Source organism: Podarcis pityusensis (assembly GCF_964106645.2).
Source record: "Podarcis pityusensis genome assembly, chromosome: 5".
NCBI classification, from domain to species: domain Eukaryota; kingdom Metazoa; phylum Chordata; class Lepidosauria; order Squamata; family Lacertidae; genus Podarcis; species Podarcis pityusensis.
In genome coordinates this window covers 47,647,771-47,661,686 of record NC_138032.1, presented here as the reverse complement: position 1 = coordinate 47,661,686, position 13,916 = coordinate 47,647,771, and the positions used below count along the sequence as shown (strand labels likewise).

The 13,916-nt window shown below is 41.4% G+C and overlaps 1 protein-coding gene across 7 annotated transcripts in view; it reads right to left on the bottom strand.

Moving 5' to 3' along the window:
* ADD3 (adducin 3) overlaps nt 1–10,442 on the bottom strand; it is a 96,215-nt gene extending 85,773 nt beyond the window's left edge. For 2 of the 7 annotated variants that reach the window (XM_081005927.1, XM_081005925.1), the window contains exon 1: nt 10,295–10,442. The gene's annotated coding sequence lies outside the window, so the exon portion shown is untranslated. Of the gene's footprint in view, nt 1–4,989; nt 5,071–7,717; nt 8,094–10,294 lie in introns of those variants that run through there. The other 5 variants (XM_081005928.1, XM_081005926.1, XM_081005929.1 and 2 more) reach the window with 5 other exon arrangements.
* Nucleotides 10,443–13,916: the final 3,474 nt, after the last annotated feature.

The window sequence follows — 13,916 nt, the reverse complement described above, 5'->3', positions numbered from 1 at the left end:
GTTTCCATCTTGCGAAGCAAGCCCATAGCGAAAATCGTCTTGCGAAGCAGCTCAAAAAACAAAAAACCCTTTCGTCTAGCGAGTTTTTTGTCTTGCGAGGCATTCGTCTTGCGAGGTACCACTGTACTGCCAAGTCAAAATCCTATATCATATGTACTTCAAATAGGTTTTGGACGATATATATCATCCAGCCCTATTGCAGAGTGATCCCAGGTTCCTAACCTCACCTTGTCTGGAGTAACACTGAGTGGCTACTTTATCCTCCCTTATTAGATTGGGGTGAGAATGGGTGATAAAGTCGCCCTAGGCAACTTCAAGAAGCTCACACACTCCTGAGATTAACACAGTATACAAAGTGCCATAGAGCATGAGGTAGAAATAGTCTGAAAGTAAGTAATCTTGTGATGCTTGAAAATAACCCAAGATACTAGAAATGTTACATCATGTGAGGTAACTAATAGATCACTATCTTAAAATTATAGACAATTTTGAAAGACTGAGATCAAAGTTCTGCATGGCAATCTTTGTAGACACAACACTGGCCATTATCAGATGATCCAGAGATTTTTGGATGACTTTATAAAAGACATAGTGCTTGAATCAGCATGGAAGTTTTGAAGGGCAACTTGAATCCAAGGTGAAATTGGATGCTTCCAATCTCTTCCTTGCAGCCACGAAAGGGTTTGTTCGCATAGAACTAAAAGATCACTTAATATATTAAATCCAAGCACCATCATAACGGTTAAGCAAATACTAGTCAGGTATGTATTCAAAAGTGCCTCTCTTGGGGATCTACAGAAGTGCAAGTCAACAATACAAAATATGTCCCACTTATTATGTTTGAATAATGGTTGTGTTCTTGCTGTTTGAGTAATTAGCACAGTAGGTATGCCCCATGTTTAGACGCAGAAAGCACAGAATATTGTTTGAAGATTAAAATAGATTATTTGAATGATTACATTGATGCATAATAAAAAAAAACCAAACTACAGGTGAAATTTTGGAGACTCTACTACCAGTGATGTATTGTTGATGCTTAGTATTTGTTTATCTGGATTTTAAATGTGGAAAAATTCCTAACCAACTTAATCAAGCTTTTCATAATTACTACCACATTATCAGCTTATAACAAAAACTTAGTGCTGCTTCAAGTTTGTATACCTACAATAGTAGGATCATCTCTAACTATAGCTGGTAACAACTTTATACAGAAGCCAAAGGTAACTAGAAAGAAAAGACACTCGCTGGGTGCATTTTTTAATCCTGAAACAATCGGAAGAGTCTCAAACTATGATCCTTGCTTTACGTTTACTGTGTCAAAGAGCACCAGTTGTGCTGTGAGGAGTATTTATAGCTTTAAAAAGAAACTGCTACACAAGGCAGTCAAACATTTTCCGTGTATCTTGAAAAATAAAAACAAATGGATGGCAGATATTATTTCAGTCTCTAAACTTCCTTTAGATTGCAAGCTATCGGTAACCAACTTCTAAGTCATGTTTTGATTTCAAAGATTCCTGAACACTTAGAAATGAACTATGGCAGTTGGAGACCTTTTATGCAGCAATAGCAGTATAAATTGTATTTCAAAAAGCTGAATATTTTGTGACATATTTTATACTATTATTTTGAGATGTGTTCCAAAAAACCCAAACTATAGGTCTGAAATATACCCCAGTACATTATACAGTACTGCAAACTTTCAAACAAGACCAAAATATCTGAATCAGTGGTGTGCAGTAGACAGAAATCTACCAGCAGATCCTCATCTGAGTGATTTGCAAGGATTTCTGCCTCTCAATAATGTCAACATAACCAATAATAAAATGACACCCATCCCCCCCAAAAAGGAAAGACTGCTGAAATGAAGAAAGCTTGAGGTAACCAGGAACTGATAATTGTGTAGAAGGGTGGTGAGCTCAGCTTGGTTCTGATTCTGAAAAAACCCCCAGCATTTTTATTTATATATATTATATTATTAATATACATATTAAGAAAAAAACAATATATTTTGGTACTTTGCTCCAGTTGGTAGATCTCATAGTTCTAGTAAAACACAAGACACATCTCACAAGTCTAAAGTCTGCCCTCCACTGATCTAACACCCAACATAATGTATTTTAATTCACCTTCATAAATCCAACGATTGGCATTACACAACCTCACTTTGAAGCTTGCACTGCTGCTTAACCATCCATTTATTTTCTCTTAGCTTACAGCAAAGTACCAAATAGTACCAAGAAACCTGGCAGGAAAACAGAACAATAACAGCGTGATTCATCCTTTGCCATTCAATCCCAGCTTCCATCAATCAGAGGCTCATGGACACCTGCAGAGTAAGGATGAATGCCATATCTTGGCCAACAGCCACTGGCATGGTGTCTGAACATCTGCATGGCTGTGATTGCAATGCAAATAACATAAAGAAGTACAGAATATTGGAGGCTTAGAACTATAACACATTCTTTTGAAGAGCAGGTTTCTCCTTTGCATTGTTGCAGAGAACTTGAAGATGTGTTAACACTGGCCAGGATCCAAAAGGGGCATATGGGGAAATCCAAATTAATCCTTCCTTCAGAACCCTTATAACACCTCATCTGTACCCCAATACGCACACAGCATTTCTGGCTATTGTTCTTTCAAGGACTTAGGAACTAACCATGTAGGAAAGGAATATATAGCATTTCCAGCAATCAAAGGAGAGAGAGAGGAATATAACACCGATATGAGTGAAAGAAATGGGACAGAGTTGTTTCCCTGTAATTTACTGTGTTGCTCTATAATACCAATTTCTCTCAATTGTCCCAACTTTCCTCAATATTTACAACGGGACACAAAAAGTATAACATTATTTCAAAAACCATAAATTTGTTTACAGCATACCAAATTACTGAATTTCTGGCAACTGATTTGATTTAAATTCTGAAATTTATCTTAGTTTTTTAAATATCCAGCAACATCACAAAACATATTAGTAGTAGATTATCCGGGGGGGGGGGGTGGAATATTATTTGCCAATAAATCTCTCACCATAAGTCCACTATGAAATATAATACCAGTACTCTTTCCCTCTTATACCAAGAAGAGTATGGTTACATAAAATTGTTAATTAAACAAAATCATTCCCCTTATTAAAACCAATGTCTGTAAGATGTAAGCAAGTGCCTCCAAATTCTGGATTAGGGACAGAAGAAAATTTAGTTTGGTCTCCATTTTTAGTTTGATCTATTTTGTACAGTCTAGACTAATACATACATTGGAACCTGGTTGTCCTTTGGATTTCGTACTTCTCCAAATTTTGCAATGCAGTTCTTGATTCAAACACACCAAACAGCATTTTAAAAACACAATTGAGGGTAAAATACATTTAGAAATGTGTATACAGAGATAAAGAAAAATATTTAAATTCATTTTTGTGATTTAAATAGTTATTATAGCTATTAATAGTTATTTAATTAGTTGGGAGGCCATTAATGATGAAACAGAATGGCTTATAAATGAATATATGTGATGTCAACATGGGCCAGAAATAGACTGATTCATCTCTACCTACCCAAGTTCCATTACTAGACATTATTGATACGATCCCACCATTTTAAAAACAAACATTCTCATTTAGTTCAAGCTAGAGATGTTACATATTGCTCTGGATACGTAATTTTCGGGTTACAAACATGGCAAACCCAGAAGTGTATACTTCCGGGTTTCGCCGCCCAGGCATGCACAGAAGCGCTCAATCACGCCACGTGCATGCGCAGAAGCGGCGCCTCTGCCTTCGGACTTTTCGGGTTGCGGATGGACTCCTGGAATGAATTTAATTTGTATCCGGAGGGTCCACTATAAACATTTCCTCCTTGCCTTTTTCTCAGGAAAGAACCGGTATCAAAATTCATGTCATTACTTTAGGAATCTAAATGCATTATGTATAACTCTGTCTACCAAAGAAACATCATGTCTAGTTCTTAAAAGTACAGTTTCTTCAGACAATAATTACAAATTGAATATATTCTTTAAAGTTTTTGTTAAACATGGAGCTGAAAACTACTGAATTGTAAGGAAACTAGTTGTGCCAGTTTATAAGGACCAGGCAACAAATAAAAACAACAGAAAGCAAAAACATTATAGTAAAACAAATTGTTCTTTATTCTGAAAATTATTGTGTTTTCTCTGCAGTGTCAAGCAGATATAAAACACTCATTTCCATAAAAAGAGATGAGAAAAATTCAGATTTTGTTTCTTCATATTTGTCACTATATTTATCACAGACTTCAAAAAAATTGAAGTTTGTCCAGATTGAAACAAGCTTCTACCCTTTCACATGTCAGTTGCTCTTACTGGTGTGAGAATTTCCAAATATAGACCAACTTCTTAAACATGATGCAGAAGGCGAAGGAATCTGAAGTAGGCAACAAATAACAAAAGCTGGAGGCTGTGTTGTGCAAAGGCCTTGCCACTCTGTTGCATGAGGCATACGCTTGTGAAAATCCCACAATGTATTCCTTGGCCAAATACCTGAAGGTATTCTGTACCCTGCAACATTTGAAAGTACCTTTCTAACATGCACTGCTTGTTTTGTAATCCAGTCAAATACAAAAGCATCATCACTTACATTTCTGCCTTTGAATCCTGGATGCAACAGATTCGCAGCAGCATCAATTGGGGAGCAACAAAATTATGTTGCCCTGTACTTTCTCCCACTCCCAGTACAGTGGTACCTCGGTTTACGAACTTAATCTGTTCTGGAAGTCCGTTCTTAAACCAAAGCATTCTTAAACCAATGCGTGCTTTCCCATAGAAAGTAACGAAAATGGATTAATCCGTTCCAGACAATGAAAAACAACCCCTAAAACAGCAATTTAACAGGAATTTTACTATCTAACGAGATCATTGATCCCTAAAATGAAAGCAATAATCAATGTACTATACTACTGTACTATAAAATAAATAAGACCGTATTATAGATGATAAAAATTTAAAAAAAAAAATTCTTACGTGCACCGATAGTCATTGTTTGGATGGGGGGCTTTTATCCATTTCTGCAGTCACACAATCAACCAGTAGCTGAACTGGGTTCTACACAGACACAAAAACAAGTCACAAAAACGAAATCACAAGCCACAGTCACAAGTCAATCCCATAAAACAAAGAGCAAATCACAGTAAAAAAAAAACCACAAAAAATATATAGCAAAAACAAAATATCACCTCTGCGTTACGTGGGTGCTCGGGACTCAACAGCCAACAGACACAATAGGAAGCCTCTAATTAGCAGCGGGGGACTCAATTTACAAATGGAACACACTCAACAGGAAGCCGAACATGTTCTGCTTCCAAGGCAAAGTTCACAAACCAAAACACCTACTTCTGGGTTTGCAGCGTTCTTAATCCAAGTTGTTCATAGACTAAATTGTTCTTAAACCAAGGTACCACTGTACTTTAAGGCCTAGTAAAGAGAGCAGAAACAGATTCACTAACTATGCCAACAAGAGGAAGACCACCAAGCAAAGAAGGCACTGAATAATTGCAAGGAGAAGGGAATGTGTGTTTCTTTTAGCTCTGTGGAACTCCGATACAGATAACTGCACTTCAACCTGTCATGAAACTAGAAAGGGAAAACGAAAAGCAGAAATTTATCAGTGAAGCACTTTACTGTTCTACCCTTCTATGCAAAATGATCTCCCCCACAGGTTTAAGCATCATGGATAAAATATCTGTATATTTCTGCATACAAATTACTTTCACTGTGGTTATATTTATAAGTCAACAATGACTTATAATGATACATCCTAAATTAACATGCAGCTTCCTAAAACACACTAGCCATAGTGCATGCCCATATTCATGCACTCGAGCAGTAAATTCCCAGGAGTATGCACACACACAAGAAAATGCAATATTAGGGTTACCATATTTTGAAGAGCAAAAAAGAGGACACACTTGCAGACTTCTATTTTTAACTATGGATCGCTTTGACGACTCTACCATGAAAAAGAGGACGTATGGCAACCCTATAACAGTTCTTACCATGTGCCTTATCAAAAGCAGCTCAATTACTGTAGTGTAGAGCAAGCACCTGCAATGAATGACCTACCAAGTCAAATGCTGATCTCCTATGTATGACAACCCCCTGAAATTTTATAAACTTTTTTTTTTTTTGCTATATGCCTAGCATTATTTTTAAAATGGTTGGGTTTTCAAGTATTTGGCAGATCACAATGCATGACTAATAAACTGTGTTTGACTTGTGAGTTATAGACTGTGCAGGCCTATAGACTTAAGTTTTGGATTTTTATTAGTAAAGGATCACAAAGGAAAGAAATCAAAAAGTTTCACTCACTTTTATCTAATATCACTTCACTCATCAAATCATAATAACAATGAAGCCCATGTCACCAAGGTTAGCATACCTGGAGGTTACTAATTCGGCTAACTATGATGTATTTGGAACAGAGCTACACTACCAATAGAAGGAAAGCCAGATAATTCTGAATGGTCATAGAAAGCTATTCTTCTCTCTACCTCCAAGTCCTCTTATGAATTTCATCCGAAGAAACAAGCCACCAAATACAGAACAAAGTAAATAGAATAATTTGTGGCAGATATAGGCACAGACAGTTGAGGAATATCCTATCTGCACTGCCAATATCCATGAAAGGGTGCTCTCCAAAAATATAACTCAGAACACAACATTAATAGCAGTGTACACTTCTAGAAGACAAACAGCACAAGCAATCTGCTCCATGTTTACAAGCAACAGCAGTATGAACACCTAGTATGTGTCAATGTAAGATACCAAAGACAGTCTTTGGGAGATGGTGGAAAACACACCTCAGTGGGGAGCCACAGAAAACACAGATGATCAACTGGCAGAGTATCAGGGGAACTGGACCTCACACAAAGTGAAGGATGCAATGGCAATTAGCTGGAGGACAGAACACTTAGGAAACTGACTAGTTTGCACAAGCTGCAAGCAAGCAGGGCAGCCATTCTGGATGCCGCACACCATTTGGCTACAACTCACAAAGGATGCATAAAGGTGAGCCCAAGCCCCATTAGCCCATTCAGCGTTGTTCACCCCAGTGAAACAAAAAGTGTCAGCAGGGCCCCCAAATCTAAAGGGCTTAAAAGAACTTTTGAAGTTTCAACCCCTCCCCCGGTCTGAATGAGCTCTCAGATCTAGATGACACTCAACTCCCCCCTCCCCGCAGCCAAAAACAAGGTGAACGTGAGTATTCACAAATTCACTTTGTGAGGCGGTGTTACACACCTAGTGCTCAGATGTAGGTACAGTATAAGTAACTCCGAAGTTAGGATGAGCAAAAGGCCCTCCTTCCACGGAAGGTTCATTGGCGACGCCCCACCCCCTACACGGTGCCCCAAAACAATAAACGGAGTGCTATCTCGTATCATGGATTGGGGTGAGGGGGGATGGGGGTGAGGCTGGACTCTCTTTGAATTAAACATGGCTCAGGATGTGGGCGGAACTGACGGCGGGAGACGTAAAAAATCCCCCCAGAACACCTTCCCTCCAAAAAGAAAGTGGGAGGAAGCAGAGAGAAATCCCCCAAGAGCAACAGGGACACTTTGAATCTCCCACCCCTGAGCGAGAAACGTATGAGGGATAAGTAAATGAACAACCAGCCGCCCCTCCTGGACTCCCAGCGCTCAGGATACCACCCAGTGCACCCCTCGGAGGAGCAGGGTGCGAGGAGCCAGCTTACCTCGGCAGCGCCCGCGCCTTTGTGTTTCCCTCTTGCCGCCTCGGCTGCTCTGGCTGGCTCGCAGGAGCAGCAGCACCTCCTACGGCGGAGGAAGGCGGGGCGGGCCTGGCCGGAGTGACGAAAGAGGAGGGGCGGGGCGTAGGCTTCTCACTATCTGGCAGGAAGGGTCGCGCGGGTTCCTCCCCCCCCCCCCGCTGGCGGAGTCAACGGCACACTATCTGGCAGCGCCCCTCTCTTGCCCTCATTGATTCTCCCGCGCCTGCCCTCTCCTAAGCCGAGGGGCGCCGGCAACGTTCGTCCAAGTTTGAATCCTCCCCGCCCCCACCTCCCCCCTCGACATAGCGGGGAGGAGGGGAGGAGGTCAGGTGGGCCGCCGCTGCCGCCGGAGCTTCAGGGTTGCTATGCGGCAGGCAGGAGCGAGGGGAGGGGGTAACTTCGTCGCTCCGCAGCCGGAGGGGAACCGGCCAAAGGGGGCGGTTTGTTGTTACCTCGCAGCGGCTGCGGGCGACGCCTGAGGGGCGGAGGCTCCACAGTGGCCGGGCCCGAGGGGCGGGCTGTTGGCGAGCGAGGGCCCGGCCAACCGCCCGTCATCACTGCCGCCGCCGCCGCCGCTGCCACCGCCTCTCCTCTCGCACGCCCGGGTAGGTCGCCTTCGTCTCCAGAACATGAAGCCCCACTCCCTGTCCTCTTTCTGCACGCAGAAATATTGGATCTGCTTCCCGCCCCCCATATGCACCCAAGAGGGAGAAGAGCGGGGGCTGTCGGTCGGTTTCCACACGTGACAGGGGTTTTTTCTTGTCGCGTGTCTACCTTCGAAGACCAGGATCTGCACGCTCACATTGACGATTGCCTGGATTAGGAACACCGTCCACACGTGGCGCACGCAGCCCAAGTCCCTCACGCAGCCGCCTTGATTTGTTTTTGTTTTTTTACTATATATTTTGTTAAACCTAAAAAAAACAACGGCGGGCTCTCGCAAGCAGCTTTGGATGTTTTCCTCCGCGTTGTGCTCCCTATCCTATCCAGGCTGCGGCGCGCGCCTTCGCGTGTGTGTCTGTTAGCACGTCTGCAAATACCACGCCTGGGGGTAATAAGCCCCCCAACTGCGCAGTTCAGTGCAAAGTTACGGGGCAGGACGAAATAATTTGAGAATAAGCGAGATCATTTCTAAACCCTTTTTTTTTACAGGTCCCTGCAGCCCTTCGGGACTTGCTCGATTCCTTGCCCCCTTTCGTTTTGCAGTCACCTCTCATCTCAGTTGAGTTCTGCTGCTCCATATTCCCTTCACGTTCTCCACACAACTCTTCCATTCTCTACATTGCATTACAAATTCCAGTTTATCTCCCCGATTATGTTGCTGCAAAGACAACGTGTAACTTTAGCCTTGCTTCCCGCATTCCTTTAAATTCACATTCCAGAACCAGATAGGCTGCAATCCCTACTAGCTGCTACAAACTGACTTCAATAGGACTGCTTTGGTATGGGGTTTGAGAATCAGTCCGCTTCAGTATATATTATCGTCTCCTGTGTTTCTGAAATAGATTGGCCACTCCTTTCAAACTCGTACCTTCCTTCATTTCAGACTCTCTCCCATGGCCGCAGACACCTGTTTCCTCCATGACAACCCGACCCTATGCATGTTTGCTCAAAAGTCCCACTGTGTTCAATACGGCTTACTTTAAAGTAAGCATGGGAAAGAGTGCCGCCTTAAAAGAGATCTCACTCCTTGCTGTTCACAGCCCAATCCTTCTCAGGTTTACTCAAGAGAAAAATCCAGTGATTTCAGTGGGTTTTAATTGCAATTCAGTATGCTTGGAATAACAGATTTTCTCTCCTCAAAATTAAATCCATGACAGCCCTTTTTACAGACACATATTTTAGCTCTGATTTCCAGCCCTTCTAGTGTGCACACACTTAACATGCTTTCCATTTCTCTCTCAAGCTCCCACTCACCTCACTCAGCCAGACACACCCACACCTCCTACTACATATGTTCAGTATTCCCTTCCTCCCCCCCCCCCCATTCCCTCACATAATAAATATTTTTACCTAACTGGAAGGTTCTTCTATCAACCAATATGGCTCTTAAAAAAAAAAAGCCTTAATAATGCTTGCAAGATCCAAGACTGCAGATTTCAACTATTCATGGCTCTCCTTACTCTCCGGGATTATTTCATCACCATGATATGCTTTTAGATTCAAAAGTAGTCTTGTAGTGCTTGAGGATATGAGGATTTTGCCAGCTCCATTATGGCAATATGTCATCTGATATTTGCTGTAGTTGGATCTTCAATATGGAAGGAAGAGGTTGCATATTTCTGTCATTAAAGAGAGAAAATGCAATCCTAATTACTTCCCTTCTTGCATGAAAGTTTATGTTATTTTACTGTACAAAAGCACTCTGAGGGCAGGGAAAGGGGAGGTGTCTCTTGCAGTCAGACCATCAGATCATCATCCAAGTCTGCAACCCTTACATAAAAAGCATGCAGCAGAATAGATACCAAGCATGGCTGAGTATTCCTTCGGCTTTCCATACCACAACTTAAATATGTTATAAAATAATAGAAGATTGCTTACCAGATAGTGTCCCTGGTTTTCTTGTGCGTATGCCTTTTCCTTTTGTAAGAGTGTTAAATCGTGCAATGCTGCATAGAGAGAGAGTCACAACACACACACTGCAGCGGCTCTAAAGCTAAAAGGACAGGAAAGTATGTTACTTCCTAGAGAGGCTCTATATTGCCACTAGGCGCTGGCAGAAGCAAAAAGCATTCCCTCTCTCTCAAAGCTTATTGATTCTTCCCCAACTGTTTCCTGCCATCTAGGGTACAGGAAAGCTTATTTTAAAAATTGTACTGGCAAAATTGTATATAAAGTTCAAACTGAGGGGGGGGGGGATGCAACCTGATCTTTAGCAAAACGATGGACAAACTTCCATGTTTCTAAAGTTTCTAAAGTGGAGAGAGTAGAAATGGACATTACTCCCAATGGAGGGTTGTTGTAGGAAGTGGAGTCCCCCAAGGATTGGTGTCTGAGCCTGTGATTTTTAGCTTGTTCATAAGGAGTTAGCAGCTAATGATCCCAAATCGCTTAGGGGTGGTTAAAACAAAAAAAGATTCTGAGGAGCTCCAAAAAGATCTCAAAATTGTGTAATGGGTATTAAAATGGCAAATGCAATTCAATGTAAGCAAGTGCAAAGTGATGCTCATTGGGGCAACAAATCTTAATTTCACATATATGTTAATGGAGGAGTAAGAGACTTTGGTGTTACATTGGATAGCTTACTGAAAATGTTGACAATGTGTGGCAACTGTAAACACACACACAAATTGCCTGTTAGGCGTCATCTGAAAAGGGATTGGGGGGAAAACTGCCCCACATTGGGCAAAAGATTCCTGCATTGCAGGGGGTTGGACTAGATGACCCTCATTGTCCTTTCCAACTCTACAATTCAATTATTCTAACTCTATGATGCAACCTCAATATTGAATACTGTCAGAAAAAATATTTCAAAAAATATATACATTGCTTGATTGTTAAAAAAGCCTCAAAACAGTTTACAAAAATATAAAACAATAAAATTATCAATAAGAAGAATTAACAAAAATGTAAAAAATTTAACACAATAAACTAAAAACAAATGTGCATCAGCGTTCTAAATATCTGGGTAAGACTGATTAAACAAAAAATGTTCTTAGGCACTGAAAGAGTACAGTGAAGGTGTCTGCCTCATCTCTATAGGCAGGAAGTTCTGAAGTCTAGATGCTGCTGTACTTAAAGACTGGGTTCTTACAATGTGGAACAGGTATATGGCACATGTAACAGTACCAGTTCTGCAAATCGAAACAGTCAAGTGGGCATATATGGGGTAAGGCGCTCTCACAGGTAAACAGGTCCCAAGTTTATATACTTTACTAGTAGTAACAACTTGGACTTGGCCCTGCAACTAATTGGTAACCAGTGCAGATCTCTGAGCACAGGTGTTTTATGCCGGCAATGTCTCCTGTCAACAGTCATGCTGCAGCATTCTGAACTAACTGCGGTTTCTGGATCAAGCAGAAGGGAAGTCCCACATGCAGCACATTGCAGGAATCCAGGATTGATGTAATGAATGCATGAACTGCTGTGGCCAGGCTTTCCCAGTCCAGAAACAGCCATATTATGTTTGGTAAAAGGCACTTCTAGCCAATGAGGCTACCTGAGCCTCCAGTGACCGAGCTGAATCCAGAATAACCCCCAAACTCTGAACCTGCTCCTTCAGGGTAAGAACAACCCTATGCAGGGTAGTAGGGTAGCCATATCTTGAAGAGGAAAAAAGAGGACAGTGGGAGCCGCTGCCAGCCTGAGCCAGGGAAACAAGTGCGTGGGCACGCCTCTTTCCCTAGCTTGGACTGGCAGCTGCCGCAGTGTGCAGAGCAGCCTTAGCCCGGGCTGCCTGAGGGCCCCCAAGAAACCCAGACATTTCCTTTAAAATGTAAAAATTCACCCAGAGGGGCATGTTGGCCCACAAAAAGGTTTTCCTCGGATGTATGTCAGAACAAGCAGATAACGCTCTGACGATAACAAGGGAGTGCTTTCTCCCTATTCTTAGTTCATCTCTCATCTCATTTGGGACAAGGTTTACATCAAGAATGTGTCCTGCCTGATGTGTTGGGCTGATGACCATTTGAGAGAGACCCATGGTTGTCATGGAGGCCATGAAGTCTCAAACTGGCCCAGCAGCAGCCTCTAAGACAAAAGAAAGTACTTCTTCACACAGTGAGATTTGCTGTCACGGGATATAGTAATGGCTACCAACTTGGATTACCTTAAAAGAAGATTAGACATGCACCAGCCATGATAGCTATGTGCTACCTCCATTAAATGCACACCAGATTACAGCCCTAGTTGTATAGCAAGAAACTTTAAAATCTGCTTCATGCAACAGTTTCATATTCTGTGTGAATACATGTTGTAACTGCTAGTTAAATGTGCATTGTAGCTGGGTTTCCCCAGAGTGGCTGAGGAAACCCAGCCAGATGGGTGGGGTATAAGTAATAAATTAATTATTATTATTATTAATATATAAGTAGAGATACTGTAAAGCAGCTCTGGGAAATATTACATTTAATTATATGTTGTATTTAATAGTATTTTTAAGGAGGCTAAGAAAGACACGTAATTTAGACATTAACTTATGAATACCAGTGTTATCTGCAATATTTTCCTGAAAATCATGAACAGAAGAAGAAATAATAATAATAATGGGGAGGGGAAAAAATCAAGCTTAGTCCCACTGAACTCAACCATAAGATTTCTGTTAGCGTCTATTAATCAGAGAACCTCAAATATCTGTAGTTGATAATAAAGAGGGAGTAGGATGCTGCTCCAATTAAGAAGTGTGAAACATGTTTTTCTATTAATGACAGCAGGAAATGGGAGGTGTAGATCACAAAGGTGTTAAATATGCTAAATATATAGGAATCTGCATAAAGAAAAATGTTATTTATGTATACAGTAAATATTGCATGCTAATCTTAAAACTAAACATCAAAGTGATTTTGAAAGCTTAGTTCTAGTTTCAGAAGTAACTCACAGAGTGATCTGGTACTATTTAAGCCCACTTAGCACCAGTTCACATGATCATTAGAAGGAGTAGTTATCAAATCACTTTATTACACTATGCACAGGATAACACTCTTACAATCTGTGTTAATTAATCCGAAAGAACTATTACACCCTCTTGTTCTGCATTTATTTCACATAACAGAGTGGCTAACTTGGCAAACCTACATATGCCTACTTAGAAGTAAATCCCATTAAGATCAATTTATGCTTCAAAGGTCAACACCAGTACCTTAGACTCATGGAAACTAACAGGCAGCCAATGTAACAAGTGTAGGTTAGATGCAGTGTGAGCATCTTGCTCTCACAAACATTTCAGTTGCTGTGCTCTGCACAAACTGTAGTTTCCAAACCAACTATAATGACAAGTGCGTAGAGCACATTGCAGTAGTTTCATCTAGGTGTGGCTAAGGCATGCATCACAGAGGCAAGTCCTGCCTGCTTCTGATAAGGCCACACTTGGTGAATGAGTCAAATCTGGTAAAAAGCACTTTTGGCTACCAACACATTTGAAGATGAGTCTTTTGTTCCTCAGTCAGTGGCTGTGTTGGTGTAAAATGCTGCACATCAGTGGGCTGTGGAATGGACCAAAGGCCTT